The 19,833-nt window shown below is 46.0% G+C and overlaps 8 non-coding genes across 8 annotated transcripts; all 8 read right to left on the reverse strand.

Moving 5' to 3' along the window:
- Positions 1-1,863: 1,863 nt before the first annotated feature.
- On the reverse strand, positions 1,864-2,054 carry LOC130314726 (U2 spliceosomal RNA). Its single transcript, XR_008862357.1, has one exon. It is a non-coding gene; the product is annotated as a U2 spliceosomal RNA (small nuclear RNA).
- A 2,085-nt stretch (positions 2,055-4,139) lies between these two features.
- LOC130314727 (U2 spliceosomal RNA) lies at positions 4,140-4,330 on the reverse strand. Its single transcript, XR_008862358.1, has one exon. It is a non-coding gene; the product is annotated as a U2 spliceosomal RNA (small nuclear RNA).
- A 2,077-nt stretch (positions 4,331-6,407) lies between these two features.
- On the reverse strand, positions 6,408-6,598 carry LOC130314730 (U2 spliceosomal RNA). The gene has a single exon (XR_008862360.1). It is a non-coding gene; the product is annotated as a U2 spliceosomal RNA (small nuclear RNA).
- Positions 6,599-8,680: 2,082 nt separating this feature from the next.
- LOC130314731 (U2 spliceosomal RNA) lies at positions 8,681-8,871 on the reverse strand. Its single transcript, XR_008862361.1, has one exon. It is a non-coding gene; the product is annotated as a U2 spliceosomal RNA (small nuclear RNA).
- A 2,097-nt stretch (positions 8,872-10,968) lies between these two features.
- LOC130314732 (U2 spliceosomal RNA) lies at positions 10,969-11,159 on the reverse strand. The gene has a single exon (XR_008862362.1). It is a non-coding gene; the product is annotated as a U2 spliceosomal RNA (small nuclear RNA).
- Positions 11,160-13,253: 2,094 nt separating this feature from the next.
- Positions 13,254-13,444, reverse strand: LOC130314733 (U2 spliceosomal RNA). The gene has a single exon (XR_008862363.1). It is a non-coding gene; the product is annotated as a U2 spliceosomal RNA (small nuclear RNA).
- A 2,101-nt stretch (positions 13,445-15,545) lies between these two features.
- Positions 15,546-15,736, reverse strand: LOC130314734 (U2 spliceosomal RNA). Its single transcript, XR_008862364.1, has one exon. It is a non-coding gene; the product is annotated as a U2 spliceosomal RNA (small nuclear RNA).
- A 2,084-nt stretch (positions 15,737-17,820) lies between these two features.
- On the reverse strand, positions 17,821-18,011 carry LOC130314735 (U2 spliceosomal RNA). Its single transcript, XR_008862365.1, has one exon. It is a non-coding gene; the product is annotated as a U2 spliceosomal RNA (small nuclear RNA).
- Between the last annotated feature and the right edge of the window lie 1,822 nt (positions 18,012-19,833).

Below are 19,833 nucleotides of genomic sequence, written 5' to 3' on the forward strand. Positions count from 1 at the left end.
TTTGCCAGGAACCCTTCTTACTCCTCCTACTTGCATGTGACACTGGGCTTAGGATCTGCATAGGAAACACACACACAAGCACACACCTACCTTTGTTGCCTGCAGATGCCTCCTTGGCTGTCCCCAAACGGTATCAAACCAACACCCACGGGAAGCTGTAAGCATAGAGGACATGCCTGCACCCCATTGGACTTACCTGTGTGGGTTAAATCCGGGTTATTTGACAACCTATGGCGGTGATGGTTCTGCTCAGGCAGAGCAGTGCTGATGCTCCTCATAAAGCTGTCGCTGCTGTGAAGGTTCTAGGTGACATCACAAATCCCTATGGTTACATACACAACAAAGCTGGGTTGTTGTTGTTTACACTCTGCAAGGCCTGTGGAAGTGAGTGACATCATAGCACTGTAGTTCTGAGGGTTCTAGATGGATGCAACAATCTCCTGTTGCTTCTATGAAGGCCATAATAGACGACATCACCAAACAGCTCCATAGTCACATATACAGCAAAGGAGAGATGTTGTTTACACCTAGTGATGTCAGTGGTATTGAGTGACATCACAGCACAGTGCTAAGGCTCCTGGGCCTGGACACAGCAGCGGCTGCAATATCTCAACGGAGAATACGTTTATATATATGTGTGTGTGTGCGCGTATATATATATATATATATATATATATATATATATATATATATATTTCTCCGCCGAAATCACTTTTAAACCCATTTCCACCTTTTTTTCCCTTCTCTTCCTCTTACTTTTTTTTCACGTTTTTTTTACGTTTTTCTCCTTTTCGCCTCTTTTCTGGGCGTATTATTCTTCTTTTTCTTCTTTTTTTTCGTCTAATGCATACCCCATCAGTGCAGCAATGCTTATTCAATACCGCCAGCAGATGGAGACACTGGGGGATAATTTTCTAAGGATTTATACTGATTTTTCCTGTCTGAATTTGTCGCACAGAAAGTTGCAGGCCAAATATGTGTGACATTTCTGCGACTTTAGCTTCTAGAGCATTTTTACAACATTATACATAGGTGCTGAATACATAAAAAGCGACTGTTCAGCGACAGACAAGTCGCATCGGCTGAAAGTAGGCCAGAATGTCAGTCCATGTTGGAGCAGGTTTAGATACAGTCTAAAGTATAGATCTCAAAGTCTGTGCACAGAATTTAGCAAGGGCCTCGCACCTTCTGATGCATCAGGTAGGTGCACAATAGCATAGCCTAACCCTCTGTACTTTGGTCTATATTGATGCGGGACATAGACAGCCAGCTGATGACCAATCCATTAGTGCAATGGATGGCTGGAAGCATTTGTCTTTGCCTTTGCAATACCACAGAAGCAATGCATGGTCAATGTACAGCAATGACACACCTGTGTGAACAGCCAGGAGACCCCCCCCCCCCCCCCCATGTTATGTTACATAGTTACATAGTTAGTACGGTCGAAAAAAGACATATGTCCATCAAGTTCAACCAGGGAATTAAGGGGTAGGGGTGTGGCGCGATATTGGGGAAGGGATGAGATTTTATATTTCTTCATAAGCATTAATCTTATTTTGTCAATTAGGAACATTCAGCACCCACCCGCTATCAAGGCAGCTGCCTATCATGTCATGCCCTACCTGCACAGGTGTGCTGGCTACTCAAATGATCCAATTAAGGAGGCCATTTAGTCAGCAGCAGCAGAAGTCCTGTGCCTGGACGCTCCAACAGCGGCCAGACACAAGCAGAAGCAGCAGCAGCAGCAGCAGCACCACCTTTTGTTTTTTGGCTGCAGCAGCAAGGCCCACAGGGCTGGCTAGCTGGCTAGCCAGCAAGCAGGTAGCAATGAAAGTAGGAATCTTTCTTTTTAACCCTGTAAGGGGGTGGTGCACTGTACCCGAAGATACTGCCATATCGGGTCAATGCATAGGGCGACGGAAGCAAGCTTCGAAATCGGCCCCCGTTCTCAAAAATCCATTTAATATATGGTCCCCAGATAGGGGACGTATCAGATATTAAACTGATAAGAACAGATACTACACTTGATCTTAGCCAAAAGGCCGAGAAGCGATAACCGTGAAAGGGGCGGGCCCAACAAGGTCCCCTTCATGGGCACTATCACTGCTTGCTGTCAGGGAGGCTGCCAGACAATTTTCCATGCACACTCTGGGCTGGGGGGCAGTCAACCACCAGTACACACAGCAGAACCTAAACCCATACCATTATTGCTAAGCAGCAAGACAGGGGCCCATTGCACTCCCACGGGGCCTTTTTAAATGCAATCCATAACCCGGATTTGCCAGGAACCCTTCTTACTCCTCCTACTTGCATGTGACACTGGGCTTAGGATCTGCATAGGAAACACACACACAAGCACACACCTACCTTTGTTGCCTGCAGATGCCTCCTTGGCTGTCCCCAAACGGTATCAAACCAACACCCACGGGAAGCTGTAAGCATAGAGGACATGCCTGCACCCCATTGGACTTACCTGTGTGGGTTAAATCCGGGTTATTTGACAACCTATGGCGGTGATGGTTCTGCTCAGGCAGAGCAGTGCTGATGCTCCTCATAAAGCTGTCGCTGCTGTGAAGGTTCTAGGTGACATCACAAATCCCTATGGTTACATACACAACAAAGCTGGGTTGTTGTTGTTTACACTCTGCAAGGCCTGTGGAAGTGAGTGACATCATAGCACTGTAGTTCTGAGGGTTCTAGATGGATGCAACAATCTCCTGTTGCTTCTATGAAGGCCATAATAGACGACATCACCAAACAGCTCCATAGTCACATACACAGCAAAGGAGAGATGTTGTTTACACCTAGTGATGTCAGTGGTATTGAGTGACATCACAGCACAGTGCTAAGGCTCCTGGGCCTGGACACAGCAGCGGCTGCAATATCTCAACGGAGAATACGTTTATATATATGTGTGTGTGTGCGCGTATATATATATATATATATATATATATATATATATATATATATTTCTCCGCCGAAATCACTTTTAAACCCATTTCCACCTTTTTTTCCCTTCTCTTCCTCTTACTTTTTTTTCACGTTTTTTTACGTTTTTCTCCTTTTCGCCTCTTTTCTGGGCGTATTATTCTTCTTTTTCTTCTTTTTTTTCGTCTAATGCATACCCCATCAGTGCAGCAATGCTTATTCAATACCGCCAGCAGATGGAGACACTGGGGGATAATTTTCTAAGGATTTATACTGATTTTTCCTGTCTGAATTTGTCGCACAGAAAGTTGCAGGCCAAATATGTGTGACATTTCTGCGACTTTAGCTTCTAGAGCATTTTTACAACATTATACATAGGTGCTGAATACATAAAAAGCGACTGTTCAGCGACAGACAAGTCGCATCGGCTGAAAGTAGGCCAGAATGTCAGTCCATGTTGGAGCAGGTTTAGATACAGTCTAAAGTATAGATCTCAAAGTCTGTGCACAGAATTTAGCAAGGGCCTCGCACCTTCTGATGCATCAGGTAGGTGCACAATAGCATAGCCTAACCCTCTGTACTTTGGTCTATATTGATGCGGGACATAGACAGCCAGCTGATGACCAATCCATTAGTGCAATGGATGGCTGGAAGCATTTGTCTTTGCCTTTGCAATACCACAGAAGCAATGCATGGTCAATGTACAGCAATGACACACCTGTGTGAACAGCCAGGAGACCCCCCCCCCCCCCCCATGTTATGTTACATAGTTACATAGTTAGTACGGTCGAAAAAAGACATATGTCCATCAAGTTCAACCAGGGAATTAAGGGGTAGGGGTGTGGCGCGATATTGAGGAAGGGATGAGATTTTATATTTCTTCATAAGCATTAATCTTATTTTGTCAATTAGGAACATTCAGCACCCACCCGCTATCAAGGCAGCTGCCTATCATGTCATGCCCTACCTGCACAGGTGTGCTGGCTACTCAAATGATCCAATTAAGGAGGCCATTTAGTCAGCAGCAGCAGAAGTCCTGTGCCTGGACGCTCCAACAGCGGCCAGACACAAGCAGAAGCAGCAGAAGCAGCAGCAGCAGCACCACCTTTTGTTTTTTGGCTGCAGCAGCAAGGCCCACAGGGCTGGCTAGCTGGCTAGCCAGCAAGCAGGTAGCAATGAAAGTAGGAATCTTTCTTTTTAACCCTGTAAGGGGGTGGTGCACTGTACCCGAAGATACTGCCATATCGGGTCAATGCATAGGGCGACGGAAGCAAGCTTCGAAATCGGCCCCCGTTCTCAAAAATCCATTTAATATATGGTCCCCAGATAGGGGACGTATCAGATATTAAACTGATAAGAACAGATACTACACTTGATCTTAGCCAAAAGGCCGAGAAGCGATAACCGTGAAAGGGGCGGGCCCAACAAGGTCCCCTTCATGGGCACTATCACTGCTTGCTGTCAGGGAGGCTGCCAGACAATTTTCCATGCACACTCTGGGCTGGGGGGCAGTCAACCACCAGTACACACAGCAGAACCTAAACCCATACCATTATTGCTAAGCAGCAAGACAGGGGCCCATTGCACTCCCACGGGGCCTTTTTAAATGCAATCCATAACCCGGATTTGCCAGGAACCCTTCTTACTCCTCCTACTTGCATGTGACACTGGGCTTAGGATCTGCATAGGAAACACACACACAAGCACACACCTACCTTTGTTGCCTGCAGATGCCTCCTTGGCTGTCCCCAAACGGTATCAAACCAACACCCACGGGAAGCTGTAAGCATAGAGGACATGCCTGCACCCCATTGGACTTACCTGTGTGGGTTAAATCCGGGTTATTTGACAACCTATGGCGGTGATGGTTCTGCTCAGGCAGAGCAGTGCTGATGCTCCTCATAAAGCTGTCGCTGCTGTGAAGGTTCTAGGTGACATCACAAATCCCTATGGTTACATACACAACAAAGCTGGGTTGTTGTTGTTTACACTCTGCAAGGCCTGTGGAAGTGAGTGACATCATAGCACTGTAGTTCTGAGGGTTCTAGATGGATGCAACAATCTCCTGTTGCTTCTATGAAGGCCATAATAGACGACATCACCAAACAGCTCCATAGTCACATACACAGCAAAGGAGAGATGTTGTTTACACCTAGTGATGTCAGTGGTATTGAGTGACATCACAGCACAGTGCTAAGGCTCCTGGGCCTGGACACAGCAGCGGCTGCAATATCTCAACGGAGAATACGTTTATATATATGTGTGTGTGTGCGCGTATATATATATATATATATATATATATATATATATTTCTCCGCCGAAATCACTTTTAAACCCATTTCCACCTTTTTTTCCCTTCTCTTCCTCTTACTTTTTTTTCACGTTTTTTTACGTTTTTCTCCTTTTCGCCTCTTTTCTGGGCGTATTATTCTTCTTTTTCTTCTTTTTTTTCGTCTAATGCATACCCCATCAGTGCAGCAATGCTTATTCAATACCGCCAGCAGATGGAGACACTGGGGGATAATTTTCTAAGGATTTATACTGATTTTTCCTGTCTGAATTTGTCGCACAGAAAGTTGCAGGCCAAATATGTGTGACATTTCTGCGACTTTAGCTTCTAGAGCATTTTTACAACATTATACATAGGTGCTGAATACATAAAAAGCGACTGTTCAGCGACAGACAAGTCGCATCGGCTGAAAGTAGGCCAGAATGTCAGTCCATGTTGGAGCAGGTTTAGATACAGTCTAAAGTATAGATCTCAAAGTCTGTGCACAGAATTTAGCAAGGGCCTCGCACCTTCTGATGCATCAGGTAGGTGCACAATAGCATAGCCTAACCCTCTGTACTTTGGTCTATATTGATGCGGGACATAGACAGCCAGCTGATGACCAATCCATTAGTGCAATGGATGGCTGGAAGCATTTGTCTTTGCCTTTGCAATACCACAGAAGCAATGCATGGTCAATGTACAGCAATGACACACCTGTGTGAACAGCCAGGAGACCCCCCCCCCCCCCCCATGTTATGTTACATAGTTACATAGTTAGTACGGTCGAAAAAAGACATATGTCCATCAAGTTCAACCAGGGAATTAAGGGGTAGGGGTGTGGCGCGATATTGGGGAAGGGATGAGATTTTATATTTCTTCATAAGCATTAATCTTATTTTGTCAATTAGGAACATTCAGCACCCACCCGCTATCAAGGCAGCTGCCTATCATGTCATGCCCTACCTGCACAGGTGTGCTGGCTACTCAAATGATCCAATTAAGGAGGCCATTTAGTCAGCAGCAGCAGAAGTCCTGTGCCTGGACGCTCCAACAGCGGCCAGACACAAGCAGAAGCAGCAGAAGCAGCAGCAGCAGCACCACCTTTTGTTTTTTGGCTGCAGCAGCAAGGCCCACAGGGCTGGCTAGCTGGCTAGCCAGCAAGCAGGTAGCAATGAAAGTAGGAATCTTTCTTTTTAACCCTGTAAGGGGGTGGTGCACTGTACCCGAAGATACTGCCATATCGGGTCAATGCATAGGGCGACGGAAGCAAGCTTCGAAATCGGCCCCCGTTCTCAAAAATCCATTTAATATATGGTCCCCAGATAGGGGACGTATCAGATATTAAACTGATAAGAACAGATACTACACTTGATCTTAGCCAAAAGGCCGAGAAGCGATAACCGTGAAAGGGGCGGGCCCAACAAGGTCCCCTTCATGGGCACTATCACTGCTTGCTGTCAGGGAGGCTGCCAGACAATTTTCCATGCACACTCTGGGCTGGGGGGCAGTCAACCACCAGTACACACAGCAGAACCTAAACCCATACCATTATTGCTAAGCAGCAAGACAGGGGCCCATTGCACTCCCACGGGGCCTTTTTAAATGCAATCCATAACCCGGATTTGCCAGGAACCCTTCTTACTCCTCCTACTTGCATGTGACACTGGGCTTAGGATCTGCATAGGAAACACACACACAAGCACACACCTACCTTTGTTGCCTGCAGATGCCTCCTTGGCTGTCCCCAAACGGTATCAAACCAACACCCACGGGAAGCTGTAAGCATAGAGGACATGCCTGCACCCCATTGCACTTACCTGTGTGGGTTAAATCCGGGTTATTTGACAACCTATGGCGGTGATGGTTCTGCTCAGGCAGAGCAGTGCTGATGCTCCTCATAAAGCTGTCGCTGCTGTGAAGGTTCTAGGTGACATCACAAATCCCTATGGTTACATACACAACAAAGCTGGGTTGTTGTTGTTTACACTCTGCAAGGCCTGTGGAAGTGAGTGACATCATAGCACTGTAGTTCTGAGGGTTCAAGATGGATGCAACAATCTCCTGTTGCTTCTATGAAGGCCGTAATAGACGACATCACCAAACAGCTCCATAGTCACATACACAGCAAAGGAGAGATGTTGTTTACACCTAGTGATGTCAGTGGTATTGAGTGACATCACAGCACAGTGCTAAGGCTCCTGGGCCTGGACACAGCAGCGGCTGCAATATCTCAACGGAGAATACGTTTATATCTATGTGTGTGTGTGCGCATATATATATATATATATATATATATATATATATATATATATTTCTCCGCCGAAATCACTTTTAAACCCATTTCCACCTTTTTTTCCCTTCTCTTCCTCTTACTTTTTTTTCACGTTTTTTTACGTTTTTCTCCTTTTCGCCTCTTTTCTGGGCGTATTATTCTTCTTTTTCTTCTTTTTTTTCGTCTAATGCATACCCCATCAGTGCAGCAATGCTTATTCAATACCGCCAGCAGATGGAGACACTGGGGGATCATTTTCTAAGGATTTATACTGATTTTTCCTGTCTGAATTTGTCGCACAGAAAGTTGCAGGCCAAATATGTGTGACATTTCTGCGACTTTAGCTTCTAGAGCATTTTTACAACATTATACATAGGTGCTGAATACATAAAAAGCGACTGTTCAGCGACAGACAAGTCGCATCGGCTGAAAGTAGGCCAGAATGTCAGTCCATGTTGGAGCAGGTTTAGATACAGTCTAAAGCATAGATCTCAAAGTCTGTGCACAGAATTTAGCAAGGGCCTCGCACCTTCTGATGCATCAGGTAGGTGCACAATAGCATAGCCTAACCCTCTGTACTTTGGTCTATATTGATGCGGGACATAGACAGCCAGCTGATGACCAATCCATTAGTGCAATGGATGGCTGGAAGCATTTGTCTTTGCCTTTGCAATACCACAGAAGCAATGCATGGTCAATGTACAGCAATGACACACCTGTGTGAACAGCCAGGAGACCCCCCCCCATGTTATGTTACATAGTTACATAGTTAGTACGGTCGAAAAAAGACATATGTCCATCAAGTTCAACCAGGGAATTAAGGGGTAGGGGTGTGGCGCGATATTGGGGAAGGGATGAGATTTTATATTTCTTCATAAGCATTAATCTTATTTTGTCAATTAGGAACATTCAGCACCCACCCGCTATCAAGGCAGCTGCCTATCATGTCATGCCCTACCTGCACAGGTGTGCTGGCTACTCAAATGATCCAATTAAGGAGGCCATTTAGTCAGCAGCAGCAGAAGTCCTGTGCCTGGACGCTCCAACAGGGGCCAGACACAAGCAGAAGCAGAAGCAGCAGAAGCAGCAGCAGCACCACCTTTTGTTTTTTGGCTGCAGCAGCAGCAAGGCCCACAGGGCTGGCTAGCTGGCTAGCCAGCAAGCAGGTAGCAATGAAAGTAGGAATCTTTCTTTTTAACCCTGTAAGGGGGTGGTGCACTGTACCCGAAGATACTGCCATATCGGGTCAATGCATAGGGCGACGGAAGCAAGCTTCGAAATCGGCCCCCGTTCTCAAAAATCCATTTAATATATGGTCCCCAGATAGGGGACGTATCAGATATTAAACTGATAAGAACAGATACTACACTTGATCTTAGCCAAAAGGCCGAGAAGCGATAACCGTGAAAGGGGCGGGCCCAACAAGGTCCCCTTCATGGGCACTATCACTGCTTGCTGTCAGGGAGGCTGCCAGACAATTTTCCATGCACACTCTGGGCTGGGGGGCAGTCAACCACCAGTACACACAGCAGAACCTAAACCCATACCATTATTGCTAAGCAGCAAGACAGGGGCCCATTGCACTCCCACGGGGCCTTTTTAAATGCAATCCATAACCCGGATTTGCCAGGAACCCTTCTTACTCCTCCTACTTGCATGTGACACTGGGCTTAGGATCTGCATAGGAAACACACACACAAGCACACACCTACCTTTGTTGCCTGCAGATGCCTCCTTGGCTGTCCCCAAACGGTATCAAACCAACACCCACGGGAAGCTGTAAGCATAGAGGACATGCCTGCACCCCATTGGACTTACCTGTGTGGGTTAAATCCGGGTTATTTGACAACCTATGGCGGTGATGGTTCTGCTCAGGCAGAGCAGTGCTGATGCTCCTCATAAAGCTGTCGCTGCTGTGAAGGTTCTAGGTGACATCACAAATCCCTATGGTTACATACACAACAAAGCTGGGTTGTTGTTGTTTACACTCTGCAAGGCCTGTGGAAGTGAGTGACATCATAGCACTGTAGTTCTGAGGGTTCAAGATGGATGCAACAATCTCCTGTTGCTTCTATGAAGGCCGTAATAGACGACATCACCAAACAGCTCCATAGTCACATACACAGCAAAGGAGAGATGTTGTTTACACCTAGTGATGTCAGTGGTATTGAGTGACATCACAGCACAGTGCTAAGGCTCCTGGGCCTGGACACAGCAGCGGCTGCAATATCTCAACGGAGAATACGTTTATATATATGTGTGTGTGTGCGCATATATATATATATATATATATATATATATATATATATATATATATATATATTTCTCCGCCGAAATCACTTTTAAACCCATTTCCACCTTTTTTTCCCTTCTCTTCCTCTTACTTTTTTTTCACGTTTTTTTACGTTTTTCTCCTTTTCGCCTCTTTTCTGGGCGTATAATTCTTCTTTTTCTTCTTTTTTTTCGTCTAATGCATACCCCATCAGTGCAGCAATGCTTATTCAATACCGCCAGCAGATGGAGACACTGGGGGATCATTTTCTAAGGATTTATACTGATTTTTCCTGTCTGAATTTGTCGCACAGAAAGTTGCAGGCCAAATATGTGTGACATTTCTGCGACTTTAGCTTCTAGAGCATTTTTACAACATTATACATAGGTGCTGAATACATAAAAAGCGACTGTTCAGCGACAGACAAGTCGCATCGGCTGAAAGTAGGCCAGAATGTCAGTCCATGTTGGAGCAGGTTTAGATACAGTCTAAAGCATAGATCTCAAAGTCTGTGCACAGAATTTAGCAAGGGCCTCGCACCTTCTGATGCATCAGGTAGGTGCACAATAGCATAGCCTAACCCTCTGTACTTTGGTCTATATTGATGCGGGACATAGACAGCCAGCTGATGACCAATCCATTAGTGCAATGGATGGCTGGAAGCATTTGTCTTTGCCTTTGCAATACCACAGAAGCAATGCATGGTCAATGTACAGCAATGACACACCTGTGTGAACAGCCAGGAGACCCCCCCCCCCCCCATGTTATGTTACATAGTTACATAGTTAGTACGGTCGAAAAAAGACATATGTCCATCAAGTTCAACCAGGGAATTAAGGGGTAGGGGTGTGGCGCGATATTGGGGAAGGGATGAGATTTTATATTTCTTCATAAGCATTAATCTTATTTTGTCAATTAGGAACATTCAGCACCCACCCGCTATCAAGGCAGCTGCCTATCATGTCATGCCCTACCTGCACAGGTGTGCTGGCTACTCAAATGATCCAATTAAGGAGGCCATTTAGTCAGCAGCAGCAGAAGTCCTGTGCCTGGACGCTCCAACAGGGGCCAGACACAAGCAGAAGCAGAAGCAGCAGAAGCAGCAGCAGCACCACCTTTTGTTTTTTGGCTGCAGCAGCAGCAAGGCCCACAGGGCTGGCTAGCTGGCTAGCCAGCAAGCAGGTAGCAATGAAAGTAGGAATCTTTCTTTTTAACCCTGTAAGGGGGTGGTGCACTGTACCCGAAGATACTGCCATATCGGGTCAATGCATAGGGCGACGGAAGCAAGCTTCGAAATCGGCCCCCGTTCTCAAAAATCCATTTAATATATGGTCCCCAGATAGGGGACGTATCAGATATTAAACTGATAAGAACAGATACTACACTTGATCTTAGCCAAAAGGCCGAGAAGCGATAACCGTGAAAGGGGCGGGCCCAACAAGGTCCCCTTCATGGGCACTATCACTGCTTGCTGTCAGGGAGGCTGCCAGACAATTTTCCATGCACACTCTGGGCTGGGGGGCAGTCAACCACCAGTACACACAGCAGAACCTAAACCCATACCATTATTGCTAAGCAGCAAGACAGGGGCCCATTGCACTCCCACGGGGCCTTTTTAAATGCAATCCATAACCCGGATTTGCCAGGAACCCTTCTTACTCCTCCTACTTGCATGTGACACTGGGCTTAGGATCTGCATAGGAAACACACACACAAGCACACACCTACCTTTGTTGCCTGCAGATGCCTCCTTGGCTGTCCCCAAACGGTATCAAACCAACACCCACGGGAAGCTGTAAGCATAGAGGACATGCCTGCACCCCATTGGACTTACCTGTGTGGGTTAAATCCGGGTTATTTGACAACCTATGGCGGTGATGGTTCTGCTCAGGCAGAGCAGTGCTGATGCTCCTCATAAAGCTGTCGCTGCTGTGAAGGTTCTAGGTGACATCACAAATCCCTATGGTTACATACACAACAAAGCTGGGTTGTTGTTGTTTACACTCTGCAAGGCCTGTGGAAGTGAGTGACATCATAGCACTGTAGTTCTGAGGGTTCAAGATGGATGCAACAATCTCCTGTTGCTTCTATGAAGGCCGTAATAGACGACATCACCAAACAGCTCCATAGTCACATACACAGCAAAGGAGAGATGTTGTTTACACCTAGTGATGTCAGTGGTATTGAGTGACATCACAGCACAGTGCTAAGGCTCCTGGGCCTGGACACAGCAGCGGCTGCAATATCTCAACGGAGAATACGTTTATATCTATGTGTGTGTGTGCGCATATATATATATATATATATATATATATATATATATATATTTCTCCGCCGAAATCACTTTTAAACCCATTTCCACCTTTTTTTCCCTTCTCTTCCTCTTACTTTTTTTTCACGTTTTTTTACGTTTTTCTCCTTTTCGCCTCTTTTCTGGGCGTATTATTCTTCTTTTTCTTCTTTTTTTTCGTCTAATGCATACCCCATCAGTGCAGCAATGCTTATTCAATACCGCCAGCAGATGGAGACACTGGGGGATCATTTTCTAAGGATTTATACTGATTTTTCCTGTCTGAATTTGTCGCACAGAAAGTTGCAGGCCAAATATGTGTGACATTTCTGCGACTTTAGCTTCTAGAGCATTTTTACAACATTATACATAGGTGCTGAATACATAAAAAGCGACTGTTCAGCGACAGACAAGTCGCATCGGCTGAAAGTAGGCCAGAATGTCAGTCCATGTTGGAGCAGGTTTAGATACAGTCTAAAGCATAGATCTCAAAGTCTGTGCACAGAATTTAGCAAGGGCCTCGCACCTTCTGATGCATCAGGTAGGTGCACAATAGCATAGCCTAACCCTCTGTACTTTGGTCTATATTGATGCGGGACATAGACAGCCAGCTGATGACCAATCCATTAGTGCAATGGATGGCTGGAAGCATTTGTCTTTGCCTTTGCAATACCACAGAAGCAATGCATGGTCAATGTACAGCAATGACACACCTGTGTGAACAGCCAGGAGACCCCCCCCCCCCCCCCCCCCCCCATGTTATGTTACATAGTTACATAGTTAGTACGGTCGAAAAAAGACATATGTCCATCAAGTTCAACCAGGGAATTAAGGGGTAGGGGTGTGGCGCGATATTGGGGAAGGGATGAGATTTTATATTTCTTCATAAGCATTAATCTTATTTTGTCAATTAGGAACATTCAGCACCCACCCGCTATCAAGGCAGCTGCCTATCATGTCATGCCCTACCTGCACAGGTGTGCTGGCTACTCAAATGATCCAATTAAGGAGGCCATTTAGTCAGCAGCAGCAGAAGTCCTGTGCCTGGACGCTCCAACAGGGGCCAGACACAAGCAGAAGCAGAAGCAGCAGAAGCAGCAGCAGCACCACCTTTTGTTTTTTGGCTGCAGCAGCAGCAAGGCCCACAGGGCTGGCTAGCTGGCTAGCCAGCAAGCAGGTAGCAATGAAAGTAGGAATCTTTCTTTTTAACCCTGTAAGGGGGTGGTGCACTGTACCCGAAGATACTGCCATATCGGGTCAATGCATAGGGCGACGGAAGCAAGCTTCGAAATCGGCCCCCGTTCTCAAAAATCCATTTAATATATGGTCCCCAGATAGGGGACGTATCAGATATTAAACTGATAAGAACAGATACTACACTTGATCTTAGCCAAAAGGCCGAGAAGCGATAACCGTGAAAGGGGCGGGCCCAACAAGGTCCCCTTCATGGGCACTATCACTGCTTGCTGTCAGGGAGGCTGCCAGACAATTTTCCATGCACACTCTGGGCTGGGGGGCAGTCAACCACCAGTACACACAGCAGAACCTAAACCCATACCATTATTGCTAAGCAGCAAGACAGGGGCCCATTGCACTCCCACGGGGCCTTTTTAAATGCAATCCATAACCCGGATTTGCCAGGAACCCTTCTTACTCCTCCTACTTGCATGTGACACTGGGCTTAGGATCTGCATAGGAAACACACACACAAGCACACACCTACCTTTGTTGCCTGCAGATGCCTCCTTGGCTGTCCCCAAACGGTATCAAACCAACACCCACGGGAAGCTGTAAGCATAGAGGACATGCCTGCACCCCATTGGACTTACCTGTGTGGGTTAAATCCGGGTTATTTGACAACCTATGGCGGTGATGGTTCTGCTCAGGCAGAGCAGTGCTGATGCTCCTCATAAAGCTGTCGCTGCTGTGAAGGTTCTAGGTGACATCACAAATCCCTATGGTTACATACACAACAAAGCTGGGTTGTTGTTGTTTACACTCTGCAAGGCCTGTGGAAGTGAGTGACATCATAGCACTGTAGTTCTGAGGGTTCAAGATGGATGCAACAATCTCCTGTTGCTTCTATGAAGGCCGTAATAGACGACATCACCAAACAGCTCCATAGTCACATACACAGCAAAGGGAGAGATGTTGTTTACACCTAGTGATGTCAGTGGTATTGAGTGACATCACAGCACAGTGCTAAGGCTCCTGGGCCTGGACACAGCAGCGGCTGCAATATCTCAACGGAGAATACGTTTATATCTATGTGTGTGTGTGCGCATATATATATATATATATATATATATATATATATATATATATATATATTTCTCCGCCGAAATCACTTTTAAACCCATTTCCACCTTTTTTTCCCTTCTCTTCCTCTTACTTTTTTTTCACGTTTTTTTACGTTTTTCTCCTTTTCGCCTCTTTTCTGGGCGTATTATTCTTCTTTTTCTTCTTTTTTTTTGTCTAATGCATACCCCATCAGTGCAGCAATGCTTATTCAATACCGCCAGCAGATGGAGACACTGGGGGATCATTTTCTAAGGATTTATACTGATTTTTCCTGTCTGAATTTGTCGCACAGAAAGTTGCAGGCCAAATATGTGTGACATTTCTGCGACTTTAGCTTCTAGAGCATTTTTACAACATTATACATAGGTGCTGAATACATAAAAAGCGACTGTTCAGCGACAGACAAGTCGCATCGGCTGAAAGTAGGCCAGAATGTCAGTCCATGTTGGAGCAGGTTTAGATACAGTCTAAAGCATAGATCTCAAAGTCTGTGCACAGAATTTAGCAAGGGCCTCGCACCTTCTGATGCATCAGGTAGGTGCACAATAGCATAGCCTAACCCTCTGTACTTTGGTCTATATTGATGCGGGACATAGACAGCCAGCTGATGACCAATCCATTAGTGCAATGGATGGCTGGAAGCATTTGTCTTTGCCTTTGCAATACCACAGAAGCAATGCATGGTCAATGTACAGCAATGACACACCTGTGTGAACAGCCAGGAGACCCCCCCCCCCCCCCCCCCCCATGTTATGTTACATAGTTACATAGTTAGTACGGTCGAAAAAAGACATATGTCCATCAAGTTCAACCAGGGAATTAAGGGGTAGGGGTGTGGCGCGATATTGGGGAAGGGATGAGATTTTATATTTCTTCATAAGCATTAATCTTATTTTGTCAATTAGGAACATTCAGCACCCACCCGCTATCAAGGCAGCTGCCTATCATGTCATGCCCTACCTGCACAGGTGTGCTGGCTACTCAAATGATCCAATTAAGGAGGCCATTTAGTCAGCAGCAGCAGAAGTCCTGTGCCTGGACGCTCCAACTGGGGCCAGACACAAGCAGAAGCAGAAGCAGCAGAAGCAGCAGCAGCACCACCTTTTGTTTTTTGGCTGCAGCAGCAGCAAGGCCCACAGGGCTGGCTAGCTGGCTAGCCAGCAAGCAGGTAGCAATGAAAGTAGGAATCTTTCTTTTTAACCCTGTAAGGGGGTGGTGCACTGTACCCGAAGATACTGCCATATCGGGTCAATGCATAGGGCGACGGAAGCAAGCTTCGAAATCGGCCCCCGTTCTCAAAAATCCATTTAATATATGGTCCCCAGATAGGGGACGTATCAGATATTAAACTGATAAGAACAGATACTACACTTGATCTTAGCCAAAAGGCCGAGAAGCGATAACCGTGAAAGGGGCGGGCCCAACAAGGTCCCCTTCATGGGCACTATCACTGCTTGCTGTCAGGGAGGCTGCCAGACAATTTTCCATGCACACTCTGGGCTGGGGGGCAGTCAACCACCAGTACACACAGCAGAACCTAAACCCATACCATTATTGCTAAGCAGCAAGACAGGGGCCCATTGCACTCCCACGGGGCCTTTTTAAATGCAATCCATAACCCGGATTTGCCAGGAACCCTTCTTACTCCTCCTACTTGCATGTGACACTGGGCTTAGGATCTGCATAGGAAACACACACACAAGCACACACCTACCTTTGTTGCCTGCAGATGCCTCCTTGGCTGTCCCCAAACGGTATCAAACCAACACCCACGGGAAGCTGTAAGCATAGAGGACATGCCTGCACCCCATTGGACTTACCTGTGTGGGTTAAATCCGGGTTATTTGACAACCTATGGCGGTGATGGTTCTGCTCAGGCAGAGCAGTGCTGATGCTCCTCATAAAGCTGTCGCTGCTGTGAAGGTTCTAGGTGACATCACAAATCCCTTTGGTTACATACACAACAAAGCTGGGTTGTTGTTGTTTACACTCTGCAAGGCCTGTGGAAGTGAGTGACATCATAGCACTGTAGTTCTGAGGGTTCAAGATGGATGCAACAATCTCCTGTTGCTTCTATGAAGGCCGTAATAGACGACATCACCAAACAGCTCCATAGTCACATACACAGCAAAGGAGAGATGTTGTTTACACCTAGTGATGTCAGTGGTATTGAGTGACATCACAGCACAGTGCTAAGGCTCCTGGGCCTGGACACAGCAGCGGCTGCAATATCTCAACGGAGAATACGTTTATATCTATGTGTGTGTGTGCGCATATATATATATATATATATATATATATATATATATATATATATTTCTCCGCCGAAATCACTTTTAAACCCATTTCCACCTTTTTTTCCCTTCTCTTCCTCTTACTTTTTTTTCACGTTTTTTTACGTTTTTCTCCTTTTCGCCTCTTTTCTGGGCGTATTATTCTTCTTTTTCTTCTTTTTTTTCGTCTAATGCATACCCCATCAGTGCAGCAATGCTTATTCAATACCGCCAGCAGATGGAGACACTGGGGGATAATTTTCTAAGGATTTATACTGATTTTTCCTGTCTGAATTTGTCGCACAGAAAGTTGCAGGCCAAATATGTGTGACATTTCTGCGACTTTAGCTTCTAGAGCATTTTTACAACATTATACATAGGTGCTGAATACATAAAAAGCGACTGTTCAGCGACAGACAAGTCGCATCGGCTGAAAGTAGGCCAGAATGTCAGTCCATGTTGGAGCAGGTTTAGATACAGTCTAAAGCATAGATCTCAAAGTCTGTGCACAGAATTTAGCAAGGGCCTCGCACCTTCTGATGCATCAGGTAGGTGCACAATAGCATAGCCTAACCCTCTGTACTTTGGTCTATATTGATGCGGGACATAGACAGCCAGCTGATGACCAATCCATTAGTGCAATGGATGGCTGGAAGCATTTGTCTTTGCCTTTGCAATACCACAGAAGCAATGCATGGTCAATGTACAGCAATGACACACCTGTGTGAACAGCCAGGAGACCCCCCCCCATGTTATGTTACATAGTTACATAGTTAGTACGGTCGAAAAAAGACATATGTCCATCAAGTTCAACCAGGGAATTAAGGGGTAGGGGTGTGGCGCGATATTGGGGAAGGGATGAGATTTTATATTTCTTCATAAGCATTAATCTTATTTTGTCAATTAGGAACATTCAGCACCCACCCGCTATCAAGGCAGCTGCCTATCATGTCATGCCCTACCTGCACAGGTGTGCTGGCTACTCAAATGATCCAATTAAGGAGGCCATTTAGTCAGCAGCAGCAGAAGTCCTGTGCCTGGACGCTCCAACAGGGGCCAGACACAAGCAGAAGCAGAAGCAGCAGAAGCAGCAGCAGCACCACCTTTTGTTTTTTGGCTGCAGCAGCAGCAAGGCCCACAGGGCTGGCTAGCTGGCTAGCCAGCAAGCAGGTAGCAATGAAAGTAGGAATCTTTCTTTTTAACCCTGTAAGGGGGTGGTGCACTGTACCCGAAGATACTGCCATATCGGGTCAATGCATAGGGCGACGGAAGCAAGCTTCGAAATCGGCCCCCGTTCTCAAAAATCCATTTAATATATGGTCCCCAGATAGGGGACGTATCAGATATTAAACTGATAAGAACAGATACTACACTTGATCTTAGCCAAAAGGCCGAGAAGCGATAACCGTGAAAGGGGCGGGCCCAACAAGGTCCCCTTCATGGGCACTATCACTGCTTGCTGTCAGGGAGGCTGCCAGACAATTTTCCATGCACACTCTGGGCTGGGGGGCAGTCAACCACCAGTACACACAGCAGAACCTAAACCCATACCATTATTGCTAAGCAGCAAGACAGGGGCCCATTGCACTCCCACGGGGCCTTTTTAAATGCAATCCATAACCCGGATTTGCCAGGAACCCTTCTTACTCCTCCTACTTGCATGTGACACTGGGCTTAGGATCTGCATAGGAAACACACACACAAGCACACACCTACCTTTGTTGCCTGCAGATGCCTCCTTGGCTGTCCCCAAACGGTATCAAACCAACACCCACGGGAAGCTGTAAGCATAGAGGACATGCCTGCACCCCATTGGACTTACCTGTGTGGGTTAAATCCGGGTTATTTGACAACCTATGGCGGTGATGGTTCTGCTCAGGCAGAGCAGTGCTGATGCTCCTCATAAAGCTGTCGCTGCTGTGAAGGTTCTAGGTGACATCACAAATCCCTATGGTTACATACACAACAAAGCTGGGTTGTTGTTGTTTACACTCTGCAAGGCCTGTGGAAGTGAGTGACATCATAGCACTGTAGTTCTGAGGGTTCAAGATGGATGCAACAATCTCCTGTTGCTTCTATGAAGGCCGTAATAGACGACATCACCAAACAGCTCCATAGTCACATACACAGCAAAGGAGAGATGTTGTTTACACCTAGTGATGTCAGTGGTATTGAGTGACATCACAGCACAGTGCTAAGGCTCCTGGGCCTGGACACAGCAGCGGCTGCAATATCTCAACGGAGAATACGTTTATATCTATGTGTGTGTGTGCGCATATATATATATATATATATATATATATATATATATATATATATATATATATTTCTCCGCCGAAATCACTTTTAAACCCATTTCCACCTTTTTTTCCCTTCTCTTCCTCTTACTTTTTTTTCACGTTTTTTTACGTTTTTCTCCTTTTCGCCTCTTTTCTGGGCGTATTATTCTTCTTTTTCTTCTTTTTTTTCGTCTAATGCATACCCCATCAGTGCAGCAATGCTTATTCAATACCGCCAGCAGATGGAGACACTGGGGGATCATTTTCTAAGGATTTATACTGATTTTTCCTGTCTGAATTTGTCGCACAGAAAGTTGCAGGCCAAATATGTGTGACATTTCTGCGACTTTAGCTTCTAGAGCATTTTTACAACATTATACATAGGTGCTGAATACATAAAAAGCGACTGTTCAGCGACAGACAAGTCGCATCGGCTGAAAGTAGGCCAGAATGTCAGTCCATGTTGGAGCAGGTTTAGATACAGTCTAAAGCATAGATCTCAAAGTCTGTGCACAGAATTTAGCAAGGGCCTCGCACCTTCTGATGCATCAGGTAGGTGCACAATAGCATAGCCTAACCCTCTGTACTTTGGTCTATATTGATGCGGGACATAGACAGCCAGCTGATGACCAATCCATTAGTGCAATGGATGGCTGGAAGCATTTGTCTTTGCCTTTGCAATACCACAGAAGCAATGCATGGTCAATGTACAGCAATGACACACCTGTGTGAACAGCCAGGAGACCCCCCCCCCCCCCCCCCATGTTATGTTACATAGTTACATAGTTAGTACGGTCGAAAAAAGACATATGTCCATCAAGTTCAACCAGGGAATTAAGGGGTAGGGGTGTGGCGCGATATTGGGGAAGGGATGAGTGTCACGATTCGGCTTCCAGGTAGTGGATCCTCTGTGCCAGAGAGGGATTGGCGTGGACCGTGCTAGTGG

This window comes from Hyla sarda, unplaced genomic scaffold (genome assembly GCF_029499605.1).
Source record: "Hyla sarda isolate aHylSar1 unplaced genomic scaffold, aHylSar1.hap1 scaffold_1846, whole genome shotgun sequence".
Taxonomy (NCBI): Eukaryota; Metazoa; Chordata; class Amphibia; order Anura; family Hylidae; genus Hyla; species Hyla sarda.